This window comes from Crocodylus siamensis, chromosome 5 (assembly GCF_052110815.1).
Source record: "Crocodylus siamensis isolate JL-2025a chromosome 5, ASM5211081v1, whole genome shotgun sequence".
NCBI lineage: Eukaryota > Metazoa > Chordata > Crocodylia > Crocodylidae > Crocodylus > Crocodylus siamensis.
Window position 1 is genome coordinate 8900438 of NC_143399.1, and position 14834 is coordinate 8915271.

The window sequence follows — 14834 nt, forward strand, 5'->3', positions numbered from 1 at the left end:
AAATTCTGCAGTGGAGTAGTCATAATTGGCTATTCATAGTTATTGTTTGAAGGTCATTATTTAATTTTAATGTTTTTGATTGGAAAAGCTGATTCTCTTTTAATTACCTTCCCAATAATAAAGCGAAAAGTGAAAAAACCCACACCTTATATTTTTACTTGTTCCTTTCTGAAGTTGCTCCATGTGTTAAAGGTATTGCATTTCTACCTGTAAGTGAGCTTTGACTTTTGGCTTGACCTTTCTGGGAAGAAATAGCAGTATAGACAGGGTGATGTAACCCTGGGAGCACTTTGGACTGCTGGGTAATATCTTAAGCATTTTCTTTGGGGACTGATGGCAATTATCTGATGTGTGTTCCCTGGCTTTAATTATTTAAAAAAAAAGTTTCTTAAATGTAGAAAGGGATCAAAGAAGGTACATTGGTTTTACTGTTCTCTGATTTTTGTGCCTGGCTTTGCCTGCCCCTAGTATTTGCTGTGTAATGGGCTGGCTGGTTTCAGAGGACTGATAACCGAATACAGAACTTGTTACTTATATATTTTTAGTTCTCCCTGCTTTGTAATTAGTAGTGATTGGAGTTGGTTGCTCTCAGGTGGCTGGTGTGGAATTCATTTGGTGATCACAGTTCATGTGAAAGTGACATCACAAAGCAGAATTCATGCTGATTCGTCTCCCTTTTTAAAGAGGTCAGGGGTTGAATGGGTCAGGGAGGTGATCCCTTTGATAGTGAGAAACAAGATCACAGTGTGAAATTTAAGTACCAAAGGTTATAATTAGGGACCTGCCTAATTCACAGAAGCTGCTTCCGTATTTTGCAGCCTTGACATGGCATCTGATGCCATTTTTGGGGTATAGTGTGGTGGGCCCCCATGCCTGTGGCTGAGGGCCCCTATAAGTCCCACCCCTTCTTGGAGATTGACAGATGGCCACATGTCTATCTCCAGAGAAGGGTGGGACTTCCAGGGGCCCTAAGCCCATCAGAGGCATGTGGGGTGGGGCAGAGCATGCTGTGCTCCGCTGCAAAAATCCCCGTACACCCCTCCTTTCTCTTTTCCCCCCACCACCCCACTTCAGGATGCCAGGGCTTCCCACCTCCGTTTTCTTGCTTTTTCATGCGGACTGGGCTTTTTCACAGGTGACCTACCAAATTTGTAGTTTCTGTGAAAACCATGTAATCATCAATTTGGTAGGTCCCTAGTTGTAATGCACTAGAAGTCTGTTCCTTATTCCCCCAAATTTGTGGATGTCTCCGTGCTTTACCAACAGTAAAAATATGTGTAGAAGCCCTGAAGTTCAACAAGCAAGCAGAATTAGTACTACAAGCATATGATGCTGTATAATTTTATTTTGAATTTGGAAACACCACTGCTCTGTGCGTTGTTTTTCAATTCATTTGTTTCCTGGAATTATTATTGTGGCATATTTCTTAAAAGAACAATAAACAACCCTGGGAAAATGTAAGTGTAACATTGAGCATTGCTTTGGTGCATGGGGAGCTGAAATGTGCGTGGCTCTTTTCCTTTCACTAGAGTCTTGTAAGAATATTTTTAAGTTTACACTTTTGTGTCAAAGAATCAACAGATGTACTACTTGTAGTAGAGCAATTGAAACATATTAGACACAATGTCAGAACACTTTATTGTATGAGATTAGTTTAACGGAGTCCTTGTTTTCCTGGCAGTTTGTTCTATCGTATGTTAGTTCTAACTGTGTGCATTGCTGTGTCATAATCTTAAACTCTCTTAGCTGCTACAATGCAGTTGCATGAACATGAATGTATAATGTTATATACAATGCTGTACTTGGGTGAGTCAGAACTGTTTCTGGGGAGGTATGCCCCTTGTTATTGAAAGCAGATGCCATATACTGACAGTCGAGTAAAAGCCTTTAGGAAGTGAAGAAAGACTAGAATTGTGGGACTCATCTGGAGGTAAAACAGTTGTTTGGCAATAAAGAAATCAGTGGGAAATTGCTGAATGGAATTTAAAGGATGCTGATTTTGAGAGCTGTGAGGGTTTTATTCTTGGAAGGCTTGTTGCAATATAAAATAATTAACTTCTGTGGTAGGTCCATAAATTAGAATTACAGTCAAGGTCATCAGAGATACAGGGGCGACTGCAGTTGCTGCCTCATTCTGTAGATTTACAATTAAGTGAAGAAGAATTGTAAGCAGGTAGCAACATATCCTTTACCAGTGGCCTCTTCAGTCAAGATATTGGAGTGCAGTAGCAGCATAGTGCATAGGTCCCTGAATTAAAAGCTGTGAATGTAATCTAAATCATTTGGAGGCTTGCAGCATTTATCAAACATGCCTGTGCTAGCGGCAACAGATTTCATGTGTTAAAAACCCCCAACAACCATGGTTTACAGTAGAATTACCAGTCCTAAAGTGTGTTTTTTTTTTCCCTTTTAGGATCAAGTAGAACTTACTGAATCAGCAGAACTGGCTCATTGTGCGGCAGTCATCATGAATAGGCACAGGGTCATTTGTTTCTTAACACATGTATAAGATAAAAAGGTAAGAAGCAAGTAAACATTTTGTTCTATTTTCAAGACTCGGGCCAAGGGGGGTGTATCTTGAAATGCATAAACCCTGCATGTTTATATTTGTTGTGTGTACTAGTTGATTTAGTAATTTGTCTTTTTGTTTTCCTTTCTTTTCTATTGGGATTAACAGTTTTATTCTAAATAAGAATGTATGTTTTTTGGCAGCTCAAAATCTCTCGTTCACATTGTGCTGAAGGCAGATCTCATCACCTACACATCTCTGTTTCTGAGCTCTCTCAAGAAGCTCTTCATTTTAGTAGCAGTGCTTGATGACTCCTTCCTCCTGGGCACAAATAATATAAAGGTCACTACTGTGTGTGCTGGAACTGAATGTCATCTTGACCAGCACTGCTAGGGATTGGAGCATGTCCTTAGGAGCATTGGATCCAACAAATTACTTACTAGAGTTGATGTGCAGTCGGCTTTAATCATACTGTCAAACAGTGACAGTTCTGGGAATCTGAAGCATGGGATGAAAAAATAACTTTTTAATAGGATCACAGCTATTGCCATTTTCACCTCTGGAATCTTTCATTTATATTTGTGTTGGGGGCCATAATAAATCATTCTAGTATTGTCTGGTTATGTTTGCAGAAATCTGTATGTTCACAATTCTTTGCTGAATAGAAGTAGTCTAAGCACAGGTCAGAGAGTCAGAAAGCCCCAAGTTCTTATCTAGGTCCTGGCTGTGCTTCTGGACTTTGGACAAGGCATGTAACTGCTTTGCCTTACTTTTCCCACATAGGTAACATATCTGTGCCTTCTTTATACAGGTATAACAAGGGTGTAGACTCTAGATATATGAACAAATTGAATTGAGTTAAAGAATCCTGAGTTGACAGAACCACAGGACAGCTGAAGAACAGTAACTCTTTGGGCACTGACAAACTTGCAGCTCCCCGCTGTAACTCATGGTCCTTTAAAGGAAGCACCATGAGTTACAATGATCCTTAACGCCCCCCTCCCCCCAAACCTACAGATCTAACAGACATTCTTCGTTGGGTCCAAGGGGCTGGGGGATTGAGCTTCAGTTTGGAGCTGGCTGCATGTCTGCAGTCTTTCTCTCCTAGCCCTGCCCCCCATCCTCCCAGTTCCGGTACTGTCTTCCAGATTGGAGGGGGGAGAAAGGAAGGGAGGGAACTTGGTCTGGGGATTGTCCAGCCTTTGCCAGAGGCAAGGGTAGGTGGATTGGAGCCCCCCAGGGAGTACTCGTATCCACCTACCCCTCCCTCTGGCAAAGGCCAGACAAACCCCAGACCAAGCTGCCCTTCTTCCCTCCTCTCATCCTGAAGACAGCCCTGGGGGTGGGGCTGGATTGCATCAGCCCAGCCTTGCTTCCCAGGCAGGGACTGACAGAAGTTAATGAAGGCGTTCTGCTTTGGAGCACCTTTATCTGGACCCTCATGTAATGAGGGTTAATTTGTTGTGTGATCAGGCACTTTTAAAGCGCTCTGCAGCTGTGCAGTTTTGCCAGGACACAGCAGTAGAGCACTTTTAGGGGTCTAATCATGTGACAAAACATCACTTCTGTCAGTGCTCTAAGTAAAAACTGACCAGAGCAGTTTAACTCTATTTTGTTGAGAGCTAAGTTTTCTTGAGTTAGCTTTTATTTGACACTAGTCCATTGCTCAGTGGTAACTGTCTATATGTTTGCTACTACTCCATGTTAAATTCTCTGTACTTTTTAACTCATTTATTCATTTACCCATACCTTAAGCCTGGGGTGGGCACTTATTTTGACTGGCAGGCCACTCAACAAGTTTTGGTGAACTGTTGAGGGTCATGCACACAAAATCTTTCAGAAGATATAATTTTATCTATAATTTGCTTTAAAAACCTCCCACAGATCATTTACTAAAAATCAGACATCACTCTAACATATTTTAATTTTATTTCAAAAAATAATTTCTGTCCTGATTTGTTTTTTTGAGTAATGTATATGGAGGTGATTGCATAATAGCTAAAAATAGTCTTACTTTTGTATATTGTGTGTGGGGGAGGTGGTGAGGGGATATGTGGGGTTGGTATGTGCATGTGTGTCAGAGACTGCCCGCCTGCTAGGTCCCAGGAGCCAGCCGTGGGTAGGGGACAGGAGGGAAGTGGGGCAGGGGGTGCATGCAACAGAGCTTGCCCAGGTGATGCAGTACAGGTCTGGTCCACCTCCCTGTCTGGCCCATGGCTGCCTCTGCGGCACTCTGCATGGGGCTGAGTCCTGCCCACTCCTGCCTAGGGCAGCATGTGGCATGCTCCTGCAAGCACCTGTCCCAGTCCTGGCTCAGGCTAAAGACGTGGCGGCTGCTGCTTCTTCTGCAGGTGCCTGAGTACTGCTCAGTTCCCCCTGACTCCAGCAGCAGCTGCTCCTCCTATCTCTGGTGTGCCACTTTGGGCAGCAGGTACTGTGGGGAAGTGGCAGCAGCCGCTGGGATGTGGGCCAGGCATCACATGCTCAGCCAAGTGAGGGGAAGGCTGCAGCCAACTGACTCCTACACCAGTGCATGGGCATCCAGCTCTTAGCTGCCTTCCACTCATGTGGCCTGCCTGCAGGTGGTTGCTTATTGCGCCAGGTGAGTGAAGACGCTGGAGGCAGGGGGTGCCGAGCGGTACTGCGGGATGGGTGCTGACAGAAGTGTAGCACAGACTGCCCTGGGCAGGAGCAGGCAGGCCTTGGTCCCATGCGGAGTGCTGTGGGTGTAGCTGTGGGCTGGATACAATCAACTGGTGGGCCAGACCGGGCCCAGAGACTGTATTTTGCTCAGCCATGCCTTAAGGTGTCAATGTCAGTAAAGTCCTTGAAGATCAAAGATTCTATGCAAGTGCCTTTGATAAGCAACTTTGATTGATAACTTTGTCACTTGCGACTCTGGGTGAATTTTGCATGGCAAAGTGGAATCAAAATTTGTTCAAGTGGTATTTTAAAAATAAATTCTTTTAATATGACAATCGGGTCTTTCTACAAGTTAGAGGAATGAAAAATAAAAATACCTTTGTATGAAAATATTAAAATACTTTTGTTAAAATCCACAGCATACGTACAAGCTGGGGAGCTCCCCCCTTGTGAGCACAGAGGCGGAAAGGGATCTTGGAGTCATTATTGACTCCAAGATGAACATGAGCCGCCAATGCCAGACCGCAGCCAGCAAAGCCAACAACACCTTGTTGTGCATCCAGAGATGCATCTCAAGCCAATCCAGAGAGGTGATCCCCCCCTCTACGCAACATTTGTCCAGCCTCAATTGGAGTACTGAGTCCAGTTCTAGGCACTGCACTTTAAGAAGGATGTGGCTTGCCTTGAGAGGGTTCAGAGAAGGGCCAGCCGCTTGGTTGGAGGGCAACAGGGCAGGCCCTATGAGGAGAGGCCGAGGGACCTGAACCTGTTCAGCCTCAGCAAGCGGAGGCTGAGGGGGGATTTGGTGGCTGCCTACATACCTGTTAGGGGAGATCAGCAGCAAATAGGAAGGGTCTTATTCCCCCCAGCAGCACCTGGGATGATGAGGAACAATGGCCAGAAGCTGCCGGAGAATAGGTTCAGGTTAGAGATTAGGAGCCACTATTTCACTGTTAGGGTAGCTAGGATCTGGAACTAACTTCCTAGGGAGGTGGTCCTCGCTCCTACCTTGGGTAAATTCAAAAAGAGGTTGGATGAACACCTGTCTGGGGTCGTGTGATCCCAGCGTGTGCTCCAGCCAGTGGCAGGGGTTAGACCAGATGATCTATTCATCGGGGTCCCTTCTGACTCCTAACTACTATGAAACTATGAACATTTTGTTTAACTTAAATTTTTAGGCCATTAGTTTAATAAATATTTTTAAAAGGATAATGCATTTCCTACAGAAGTCAAAATTTCAAAAGCACTGTTAGTTATGGCAGTGACGTTGTTGCATAGTTATTGAAATAAATTATTTTGAATTACAATTAAATACCAAAGACAGTTTAACTTTACTGCAGTGTAGTTCTCTATTAAAGGATCAGCATGCCAAAGGTCATATTGAAGGCTATGGTTCATTCTCAAATTTGTGCACCTGTGTATGTTACTGAGTGCTGAATATTGCTTTTAAATACAGTGTATAGTCATGGGGTAACCTGGATCTGAATTTTCTTAATTTTTGGACTGTTAAATAGGACAGTTGGTGTTACAGTACTTTGGCATAGCCTGTCTGTTAGTTGCAATCGTTGTTTGGTCCTTTCAGCATTTTTTCTTCCATGACTATTTTTATATGGGTAATATCCTTTGCTATGAAAAGGTGTTAATGTGAATATTAAGATGAACCAACCCTTTTGTAAGTACAGTGTGGACTAACCCTTGAAAACATTGAGGCTGCCAGTCCAAAAAGTGAAAAATTCTTGGAGGCAGTGGGCAGAGTGTACCAGGCAGAGGATCTTGGGTTTTAGAACTCCGTATCACAAGAGATTAGGATGCACATGAATCTTGCTACTTTGTCAGGAATGAAAAAAAATCCCAACTCTTGCATCTCTTGGCACACGGCATCACCTACTTAGAAGCTGCAGAATAGCACAGCACTGGTTTCCTGGAAGGCAACCACCAACAGTAACCTGTTCAGACTCATAGCTAGCTTTAGGGAGGTGTGAGAATCGGTTTTTTTGGTCCTCTTTCTGACTACTGATAAACGTTTGTCTTCAGTATATAGTACCTGCACACTGGTGACTATATTATTTTATATACGTTATACTTAAGCAGTTGTGAGTTTGTGGTGCAAATAACATTTTTTTTAAGTACTTGGAAGTGTTCATTGTTTTGTTGCATTTTGGGGACAAGGTGTATAATTCTTCATAGTATTTAGTTTTAAGAGACTGGCAGATTAGCCTCTATCTGAAGAAGGATTTGTATCTGAAACCACATAAAAAGGATTTTGGGGATTATATCCCAGTGAGTGAAAAGCATACACAACAATGGATATTGGTGATCACTTCAGTCTTCCAGACTGACCAAATGGAACAAACATAAGTTCATAAGTTTTAAAGGAGAGTGGTGGAGCGGGAGGAGGAGAACATACTTGTGTAGATGCCAAGCAGTCTTTGCCATCCTATGTATATTTGGCAAATTGATCAGTAAACACAGACTTTGTAAATTATACCTGTAACATGTCCCAGTGTAGTGGATGGGCTTTGGAAGTTGTCTGATTGATGCAGTGGATTATTTTGTTAGCTTTCAGTGTCCAAGACAGAATTTACAGTAAGTGATTTGAGGGTCCCAGCCTGCATCACAGAAGCATCATTTGAGACGGTCTTCTTCAGTTGTGGTAAATTTGAGTTTGGAACACCAAGTGCTACTGATCAGCATTTGTGGGTGGTACGTCTGGTAGGTCTGAGGGGTCTTCCACAAAGCTTTTAGCCAGCAATTTGCCTAGCTGTTCTCTTTGCACTCAGTATAACTTTCATAAGTATCTCAGTTTAAACTCATTTTTCAACCCAGACCATTTCAAAAGGAAAGAAGGAAAACAAAAATAAATTTAAGGTTGGCTATGAAAACTGCAGGAACAGGTGGTTCAGAAATTGGTAGGTACCAATATTGATGAACACTGAATTCAGGATGCAAAAATAGGGTTTCTTTTTTTTTTTCTTTTCTTTTTAACCATCTTGTATCTTGATATAGTGGACCAAGCTGTGCGGTTTGGGGGTCTGGTTTGGCGTTTGAATCATCTTTTCAGTGGCTCGGGCCACATACAGATATTCATTTTCTTCTTGGAGAGTCAGTACTCTCCAAGGAGAAACCACAAGTATACAGATGTTAAGGATTTTTATCCCAGATCAAAAATGGCCCCTCGAGGAGAAAAATAAGATGGGAACAACCAGGGATTCTTCTGGGAGAGCAACTGTCCGTACAACTTACCCTTCTGAGAGAAGACACGCCACAGCACAGTCCTCCAGTGCTCAGGGTGATTTGATCCTCCTCCCACCAGGAGATGGTGTGTTGCTCAGGCTGGTCTCTGTTGTGCTAGCTGAGCAGAGGGCAGAACACACACCCTCACAGTGGCACCTTATGCTTTGTGGGGAGACTCAGGTTGACCCTGAGCAGACTGACTCAATCAGTGCTGCCCTTTGCATTGCTGCTGTTCTGTCTCCAGGTGGACTGAGGGAGCCTACGGACCATGCTGAGTTGTGTGCGTGGGAGCTCCCTACCTGTGCAGCATCAGCACTGCAAGCTCTCTGCTCTTCAGGGCCTCAGCATTTGAATGTCTGTTCAGGCATCTCTGGATAAGTTTTTTCTAACAAGGGAACAGACTCAGGAGAATTCTCCCAGGTCATTTGAATGTGTATGTGCAGCTGCAGTAAATTACAAACTGTCTCCTTCCTCGGTGCCATAGCCCATTGTATGTAGTTTCTTTAGTCCTGATTTATTATTCTTTTTCAGTAACGAATAAAGTACATTAAGCTTGAACCACTGAAGATGTTTTGGATAAAACATTTAAGTGTGACTCTTTAAAAAGTGCAGATTGATAGAAGACAATCCTTTTCAACTTATGTAATTACACTAATACACTTGATTGTTCAGGTTGCAGCAGCAGTTCCAAATATCAGTTTGATGTATACGAAGGAAGAGGTAATAAGCTAAACAAAGATCTTTAGTAGAAATATTTTACTGAAGAAGAAAATCAAAGTTGTGTATTGACTGAGTCATATGACTTGCTTTGATTTGAATAGATACATGGGACCGAATGTCCCTGATCCACTTTGTTTAGTAGGAGCTTGGCTATTGTAATTTGCTAAATGAAACAATATAGTGACTAGTGAAGAGCCCCTGCCTTATTTGCATCTCCTGTTGCCTCTGCTGTCTACCAAGATAGTCCCATCTGTCAAGCCCTTATTCTCACAAACATTGACTACGTGTGTTAACAGCCTCATTGGAGAGACTGTTTTACATGATTAAGGATATACAGGATTGGGCAAAGAACATTTTTTGGAAGACAAGCAGGGTAAAATATAATTGGAGTCTTCTCTTTTCAGACTTGTTTCATCCTTAGTTTTCTAAAATCCAAATTGTGGAGGCACTCGTGTGCCTCTCCCTAGATATATAAATATTTATAAAGGCGTGAGTCTGTATTGCGATGGAGCACTGTGTGGAACTAATATGATTAACAGTCAAGAGGTGTTCCAAATCTATGGACAAACCTCTTAAATGCTAGGCTATCCTTTAGAATAGGAGGCAGCAGCAAGGAACAGAGGCTTGTTTTGTTGTTATATGTGAAGTGTGTTCTAGCAGAAGGCTAAAGATTTTATAAAAATAAAATGCTAGACCCCAGGGACCACATCTGTCAGTTCACCGTGGCATGTTGTACACAGCCATTTGAGTTTTCACTTCCATCTTTAATCATTGACCATACAGAGGTGAAATATTTGATCCCAGGCAAGCTGAGATGCATTGGGGAGGGTATACTGAGCTAAGAACAGTGTTGCCTTCCATTTGCAGTATGAACACTCAACTTCTTTTGTCAGGAAAAGGGCATTGAGGCTGTGGTTTCACTTCTTTGTTTTTTTGAAGAGAGAGTTATTTGTTAAATAATATTATGTGATCATATTAGACTTTAGGATTTCCAACAGACTTTTTTTGGTAAATAGCTGTGTAGGCAGCAAGAGCTCATTTAAAGGACAACCAGGTCACAGGTTGAAAAACAGTGCATTTGATTATGACCTATTAAGTGGAATAATCTTAAAATTGCATTGTGACGGTCTTTTCTAATGCTCTTTGTCTACTTTGTGTGATTCTGCTTGGACTGTGAAATTCAGGAAAGTCAACTGAAGTTTTGAATAGGTGGGTTCTGATGTTCTTAATATTTAGGCTTTAAACTTGGTGAAATATGTATTTATTTGCAAACTACTCCCTTTATTGTGATTTTTTTTTTTCAAAGGCGGCATTACTCATGCTGATCAGTTTTCAGAATGGAGTAATTGGATTTGAATGCTTCCAAGCCGCATAAAATATGTTTTCAGAGACTATCTAGGAAATGTTTCTCCTCACCCCACTAGCTAATAGGTCAGTGATTTATTAACATCTTTAGGAAAAATACATAAATCAGTGTCTACAGTCCATTTCATCTGAGCAAGCCTACAACAGAAGTATTTGTGCACCCAAGAACTCTTTCTTCTATTGTTAAATATCAGGAAAAAATAGAAAGTAGTGGTTTCAAGGAGGTTTGTTGTTCATGCCGTCACTGATAAAAAGGAATCCTAGCTTAGTGGGAACAACCTTTTTGGGAGGTGAGCCACACATTAGCCCCACATTCTTCTTGGGTGTCGCTTTGCTCCCTTTCCTCTACCCAGTTGGCTGCTCTGCTTTCTGCTTCCTACACTCTGCCACTGTGCTGCCCGTTCCCTCCCCAGTCTGCTGAATGCCACACAGAGGCTGTCTGTGCCACAGTTTGGCCACCCGTGTCATAGCGGATGCTTGTCAAAGGGCCCTGGTTCACAAGTGCTTATACATTGTGGATTGGAAACTTGCTGACTTCAGTGGGGCTTGGCATCAGAGTAAGTATTCTCCCATGGTTACCTGCAGGATTGGGCCTGATCCAGCATAGTCTCAATTAAATGCCGACAGTCCAGATGTGAAATGTGTAATACTTTGGATAGAATAATAGTCTGAATAATTGAGTTAATTTTGGTCAGTGATTTGTAGAGTGTTTCATACAAGATGTGAATTTTTGAGGAGGAATCTGGATTAAGATAGGCAAGTGTTTTGACACGTTTAGTAAAGACATCTGTTTTGAATGTTCGCTGGGTGATCTGGATAAAGACATTGAAATGAGAGGGAAGAAAAGGTGCAAAGGAACTTCTGTAGCGTTTTGCTGGCTGTTTTGTTTGAACTAGTTCAGCTGTTCTTCCTTAACCTCCAAGAACCAATTTAGAAATGTTCAGTTTAAGAAGCTATGCAGTCTGTTGCAATCACTTGTTTCACTGAAAACTGTTATGAAAGGTTTCAAGTGCATGGACTTAGTGGGTGTGCTAGGCAGCCTAATAATGCGCTGATTTATAGGGAGCGTCCATAGGGATCAAGATTACAAGCTGTTGGAAGTCAAAACCTGGCTTCTAAGCAAATCTCTAAATCTGCACAGCAAGACTTTAGCTGCTGCAAGGAAGCCTGTTTGGAATGAAAACTGCTGAGCTTTTTTCAGGCCTCTGAGAGTGAACCATTTCTTAAAGTTATTTTTCTTCCATTGCTCCACATAACTTCTTGTATGTCTAAGTATTGTAGATGAAGTAGTCATGTACCTGTTTACCTCTTATATTGGGTGATCTTACATCTGCAGCCAGGGGGAGTGCAGTACACCAGGGCAGATTTGGGAAGTTCTGAAATCATGGTTGTAGTCTCTGGATTTCCTGGCAAAACCCATAATCTTTCTGATGGATTGGTTTTGTGGGCTCATGCCTGGTAGAGTTCATAACTTGCTGTTGAACTGATTTTTCTTTAAGCTGATTTGTTTTATATCTGTCCTTAAAGTGTAAAATAAGCCATTTTGGTTGTATTATATATTGATATATTTATAACTGAGGTCACGCTGAGGTATAAACACCAGGAATCAAAGCCAAGTTTGAGTTTATAAACTGTAATTCTGCATTTACTGACATTTAAATGTTTGATTTCTTGCCCTTACGGTGTTGCATTAACTCTGTCCTGCTAGGCTAAGTAGAGACAGTCAAAAAACCCAAGGCTGAATCAGTTCAGTCTTTGCAGATTAGTCTAAACTGCAGAGATTAAACTGACAAACAACTGGACAGACATTTACCTTTGATTCAGGAAATGCAGCCACATGCCTGCAGTGGCTTAGGTCAGAAGATGGGGGTGGTGGTGCTGGAGCATGGCTCTCTGGCATATAGCCAGCATGGGATGTGTGTACATTTCCTCTTTCTCCTGCCCCACAATGTCTCTGGGATTTGCAATCCACAGTCACAACTGAAGGACTCTGCAGGGTTGCCACATCATGTCCTCTTCCTGCTTCCAGGTGCCTGGGATCTGTTGTCCACATTCACAGCCAGCAGTAAGTTTTTAGAATCTCTGTACTCAGGGGAAGGGAAGTTTAACCCCCTCCCTGGGTTTGCCTTGGTGAATGGGTGGGGCAGTCCCTGCCTCCTCGCCCCCAAATCTTCTCTGCTGGAGCAGACAGCCCAGCCCAGCCCAGGGCTGGAAAGCATGCTGGGATGCTGGGGGACTATGATTTAACTTGAACCAGGAAGGGGTCTGGGACAGAAGTTTCATAAACCAGTTTGACCCAGATCAGTTAAGTCTGGTACTACATTCCACCAGGCTTATCTTAAACCAGTGTCAGCCATTTTGAAAGTGGTTTATGTTCACTGAACTTCTGTTCTGTTACAGGTTTAAACCAGTTTCTGAATTAACTAGTTTATATGTAACTTCTATCCCTAGCCTCTATGTGTTCTTTAAACAACTGTCATCCACATTAAAGACAATGTTGTGTTTAATGTCATTCTAGTTTAAAAAAAAAAAAATCTTAATCAGCAGGTTTCTAAGAGATACGTTTCCCCAAATAGAGACGCATTGGAGGGAAAGGTTAAAGTGAAATGCAGCTTTAGATTGTAACATTGTTATAATTGTTCTCTGCCTCAGCTGATATTGTACTGTGGAGTGAGTCCTAAGCCCCTCAGCCTGCTGTTATTAAAAGAGCGGAGGTAATTATCAGGCTATTTCCTATTTCAAAATGACACTCCCCAGTGCCCCCCTTTTCACACAGGTATTGAAACAAATTCTGGGGAGAATAAAGGCCCCATTCATCCCATTCTGCTTCAACTGATATTCAGATAATAAGCTAAATTAAATGCTCTGTGTACATACTATGGTGCACATTTTAATGGTGAAAGTGACTAGATTAAGATTTAATGTTTCAGAACTAGATCAATATGTCTCACTACTGGCATCATTTATTAGCAAAATGATCATATTCCTGGTGTTGCCATGGCTGAAGTGTTACTTGACTGGATATGTGAGGCTTATAGAAAAATGACTTTTCTATTCTTCCTTTTTCCTTATTACTTTCCTTTCTATCCTGGGACTATTCTCTTTTTAATAGGCTTTTTCTGGGAGTCCCAGTGCCTTTCTCTGAGGGAAGCAGTGGCTAGTAAATCAGGAACAATTCAAAATCAGATCATACTCAGCCCTTGTTTCAAAGCACTTGACAAAAATTCATTCTTAAAGCACCTCTGGAATGAAAGATTGTTGAGTTGGTGCATATGTCCCCATTGTGCATATAGGAAAACAGGCACAGACAGAAGAAAATTTCTTGTCCAAAGCTCATCATGAAACCTTAAACCCAGATCTTCCCAGTGTCAGTTGAGTGTGTAGTTCACTAAATAACGTTGCTTTACCCTTTTTTTTATAACCAAATGGAGGCATATTGTTGAAAGCTACTGTGATGATCTTAGGGATCTGTCAGAAAGCACTGTAGATATACACCTTTAGAGACAAACTAAATAAGCCGGAGCACAAGCTTTTGTGAACTCATTTACTTCATCAGATTAGGAGTCAGACCATTGATGAAGCAAATAAGAAGCTTCCATTAGCACCGTCCTTGGATCTCTGAAACTTTTAATAGGCTAAATATTGAGCTTATCAGCTTTAATTGTTCCATGTAAATGCAGATGTGGTATTATCCACTTTTAAAAATTGGCAAATGTTGAGACAGGTCCTTGAAACACTGCCTTTCATTTTGGTGAAGAGCCATGCTGACAACAGCATGTGACTACAGCATGACTGCTAATCAGAGGACTGAAAAGACTCTTTGCTTTTTCAGGTAAGGTAGAAATTGATGCCAGGAACTACAAACTGAAGATTCCTCCTTTTATGGGACTCATGAAAAAGGGATCAGATTATTATTTTTTATTTAATGAAAATAAAAGTTTGAGATAGAAAAAGTGAGTTTCCTGCTTAAGTATTGCAAGGACCAACCTTACACTGGCAGGACCAGACCATTGTACGTTTTAATTTCTAGTATGTAGTCTTTGACTTCTTCAGGACACTTGGCAATTTTCTAAGCCACAGAAATCAGGCCTAAATATTCCTGTCCTGCACTCCTCTCATGTCTTACTGCCACTTCCCAAAGAAAAATCTCTCTTAAGCCAAGGAAGTCATTGTATTTCTGCAGCTTTGAAAAACATTCCATTAAACGAAAAATGCTCTGAATAAGCAGAGAGAGTCTTGCATATAATGTCTTGTATGGTGTAGAGTGAAGCATACTTAGAAACGACTTGAATTTGCTGACTCTCCTTGTTCGGTATTCTTTCTGTTCTGGTGAAGATATTTTCAGCTTCACTGACAGCCAACA

The 14834-nt window shown here is 41.8% G+C and overlaps 1 protein-coding gene across 3 annotated transcripts in view; it reads left to right on the forward strand.

The window, feature by feature from the left end:
• The window catches only part of ZFYVE9 (zinc finger FYVE-type containing 9), an 81725-nt gene that overhangs the window by 17971 nt on the left and 48920 nt on the right, over nt 1-14834 (forward strand). For 2 of the 3 annotated variants that reach the window (XM_090049214.1, XM_090049216.1), the window contains exon 2: nt 2414-2518. The gene's annotated coding sequence lies outside the window, so the exon portion shown is untranslated. Of the gene's footprint in view, nt 1-2413; nt 2519-12445; nt 12537-14834 lie in introns of all 3 variants that reach the window. The other variant, XM_090049215.1, reaches the window with a different exon arrangement.